Genomic DNA, 4253 nt, shown 5'->3' on the forward strand with positions numbered 1-4253 from the left:
CTGCATGCCTGCTATGGCAGCCCACAACTCAAGCCACCCAAGGCCCATCATGCAGAAATATAGCAAGTCACACTCTCATTCAAGCAAAACAGTCACCCTGCAGTGACTGTGATTCCTTAACACTTTGCTTTTGGGAACTTCATGACCCGTTCCCCCTGCCCCACCTCCATCTACCTCCACGCTTTCTTACTGGAATTTTCTGAAGACATAAGGCAGAGTGAGAATTAAAACATAGCAGTAGTACATCTGTGCTACATTATCTGAAAGAAATTAAAGAATACAAAACAGTCTGAAACCTCTTGAGGTTATCTGCATATCATCTGCCTCATCTGAAGACAATACTGGGACATTTGGCCTAACCTGCTTTTCCAAAACCTTCAGTAAGTGAGATTCCTGGGTAATAATTTCCAGTGCTAAAATGCCTTTGCAGTTTGAAATAATTTCCTAATGTCTACCTTAAAGCTCTGAGTCCATTACCTCTTGCCCTAGATCTGCTGAACAGGAAGAACAAATTATTCCTTCTCTCTGCAGAAACCTTTTATATTTTTGAAGATCATTATCACTTTTCCCAACACATTCCTCTCCTTTAGACTAAACAACTCCAATTCTTTCAGTCGCTCCTCTCAGATCATGTTTTCTAGGTCTCTGATCACTCCTGCAGTTGAGCCCTTGTGTTACACTGAGGAAAAAGGAAGATTGACTCCTACACAAAATTTACATGAAGCTGGGTGACAGGGGGATTTTTTAGACGAGGTTACCTTTGTATGATGATTGCTTCAGTTGCTCTTGTGTGGTATTTTTGTTTTGTTTTAGTCTTTTTTCTCCTTTGTGACATACAGCATGGGTATGCCAATGTGGAGTACGTGTGGCACTCTTTGGAGATAAAACATCTTGGATTTGGAGAAATGAGTTATTATAAAAGGCAACTTATTTCAGTGATGGAAAACACATCCCTACCAAGCTTTATCTTCAGGATAGATTAATCTAAGTGATATTTGTGATACCAGGATACTTTAAGTTGAAGGTTGTTTTTAGAAATGAGCAAAATACTGCATCACAAAATTAAAGGGAAATATATTAGTATTTTAATTACTTTATTATGCTGCATTTGGTCCCCCTTGAAAAACAATAAACAATTACAATATACACAGAGAGATGGTCATGGTTCAGCTAAAATATCATCAGAACTGAAAACAATCACGCATTTTAGAAGATGCTATGTTCTTTAAACCCAAGCAAATTAATTCATTCATTAGGTCATTCCCACAATCAGATTCACATGAATAATAGAAGAATGTCATTCACTTCTTCAAATGTACACCTTTTTTTTTCCCCAGGAAAAAGTTCTAAAATAACATATCTATTCACCACCATTACCTGAGCAAACAGTGCTATCTTTGAAACTTTCCATGCAACTCCATTCATCCAGAAGTTGACTGGGCTTTTATATATGAATTGATAAAACAATCTTATCCAGCAGAAAGATAAGACATAATAAGAGATGATAAATGCTAGGCTGATGGAAGAAAAGGAAGGAAAAAACATATTCCTTGCTGATACAAAAGATCTTCCAGAAACTTCTGGGGAGCATGACACATTGAACATTTTCCAGCAATAACACAACAACAGGTCACATAAAATTAACCAGAAGGTCTTTTATCTCTAAATTAGGCAACTTACAATGTCAGATCTGCAGAGAAACTGTTAAGAAGAAAGTTTCTTCAGGTCTTCAGTGTTTTCAGATTTTTAACTCCAAAAGCATGTCAGGAATTTTTTGGTAAGATAGCTTAATCTCTGGTGAGCTTCTATGAGCCTTAAGAACATACTGTTACATAATATGTCTCTTTTAATATCAAAACTCTCCAAAATAAAACATTCAATTGCATCTGCGTGATCATTTTAAGACTTAACAAGCTTAAATTTAAGAATTGTTCCCCAAACAAGAAGGGAAATAAAAAATAAAATTTAATTAACAAAGACATTAGTTAAATTTCCCTATAGTTCTGCTGGAACAGGGCAAATGTACCTGCAAGTCTCCAAAAAAAAAAAACAACAACAAAAAAAAACAAACCAACACCATGTAAAAATTTACTTGGGAGATTCCAAGTCTGTGCAAAACAAACAGCTCAGAAATGTGTTGTTTTGGTCCATTGCCACCTCTACCATTCTGTACGTACAAAGGTCACTTGTATGTCTATTGCAACAAAAGCAGTTCCTTCCAAGCAGCCCATGAACTTAAAATAGTATCTATAGAAAGTCAGTACTGTGAAGCTTGCCAGATCTGTTCCATTTTTGCAGCTTAATACTGAAAAAAAGTGGGACCAGGTCATAGGGTCTCTAAAGAAAGGCTCCCTCCAAACAGCTATTGAACACTAAGGACAACCAACTTCTGCTTTGAAAATCTTTTTGACTGCTTTCTTATCCCCAGGCTGCGAAAGGAAAATAAAAGTGGTAGAAAACTAGTGGCCTCACAGTAACACCACAGCAGGTACAGGGATACAGAAAACCCACAACGTTTCTGCATTTGTGAACAGAAGAATTATTTCCACTCTCCATCTCCCAGATCGCTTTTCAATTTGTGACCTGATGGCACCCAACTGCTATTAACCACCTACCTGACATGACAGCAATAAACGGCCTGGAAAAACAAGTGGCTCAACCCATCTCTAATTCCAAGAGCTCAGTAATGACTGCTAATTGCTCTTCCTCACTCAAAGCTACTCAGCCTACATGGAGCTACAGCAACTACATGCACTGAATCTCTACCGAGAGAAAAATGATCTTAAACAGCACCAGGGTTAGATATTAGGAACAATTTCTTCTCAGAAAGAGTGGCAATGCATTGACACAGGCTGCCCAGGGAGGTGGTGGAGTCAACATTCCTGGAGATGTTTGAGAACCATGGAGCTGTGGGACTAAGGGACGTGGTCAGTAGGCCTGGGGGGTCAGGTTGGGGTTGGACTTGTGGATGAGGTCTTTTCTAACTTTAATGATTTTATGATAAAAGGAGAAACGGCAGTAGAACAAAGACATCCTTCTCATGTTGTCCTGTCTCGTGCTCTCCTGTTATCTTGCCAACAATGCTACCAGCTGAAGGACCTCTAGCTGTCCCCCTAATCCACCACAGGATGCTGCCGCAGCAGCTCTGACATTGCTCTGACCTTGAAGCCGCTCCTGGGAGAGGCAGTGACTCCTCTCCAGCCACTGCTTACCTTCTTAATTCTCCTATTAAGCAAGTCAACAAGCTCCTGTGATAAACATCCACGCCCCGTACAGTGGTCATTGTCAGTTACAGCACACTTGCAAAGTGTTTCCATCACAAGCAACACTCACAACTCAGGCACTACTTCAAGCTTCTTGGAAATACCTTTTCCAAGCCCCATAAACAGCAGTAATATCTTCTCTGTTGCTATAGATTTCACACTGAAAGTGCTAAAGTCATCCAATGACAAACAGCAAAACAAAACTCTCACACAATAATAAAAGGAAATCCTCAAGGAGGAGCTCACGTGGGTAACAAGCAGCAGCACAGCTCCCCATCCTCCAAGCACTACAGGGCCTCTCAGAGGTCTGAGCAGAAATGGCAGAGCCAAAAACCTGCTGCTGGGCAGCTGCCTTAGAGATACTGAGCTCAGATGGGAGCTCTGCGCTCATCAGGCCTGACACAGATCAGCTGAGGCGCTCCTGATTAAAGCTGGCCATGCTGCAGGACCTGATTTCTAGTTGCTGTCACCTGCACTGAATTTGTCTAGGACCAGTAATGAAAAATTGATTTTTGGATATATTCAGTGGCCTGAATCTGAAGAGCAGCAAGGTGCTGTGAGGATCTGTGCTGGAGGAAACCCTGAGAAACGTGTTTCCCCCATGCCGTGTCAGTGTGGTTATGCTGGGAGAGGGGTGCTGACTTTCTGCACTGTGCACACAGTTTTATTTCATTTTAAAGCTTATTTTCTCCACGGAGAAGCCGAACACGTTAAATAAATGATGTATTTGCTGTAGCTCTCGTCACCTCGAAGGCCGCCTTCGGGAGCGCAGAGCGGCACGAGCAGCGCCCGCCGCCGCCTCCGCGCGCGGCTCCTCCCGGGCTCCGAGCACAAAGCGAGCTCGGCCGGGCCTCTGCCCCGAGAGGCAGCCGGGGCCCAGCGCGGGGCAGGAACTTCGGCCTCCGCCGCAGCTCCGCCCCCGGGGTCAGACGCCGGGCCCCTCCCGCACACCAACAGCCGCGGGGCGGGGCGTACGGCCGCTCGCTTTGG

The sequence above is a fragment of the Phasianus colchicus genome, chromosome 9, assembly GCF_987193195.1.
Source record: "Phasianus colchicus chromosome 9, bPhaCol1.hap1.1, whole genome shotgun sequence".
Classification (NCBI taxonomy): domain Eukaryota; kingdom Metazoa; phylum Chordata; class Aves; order Galliformes; family Phasianidae; genus Phasianus; species Phasianus colchicus.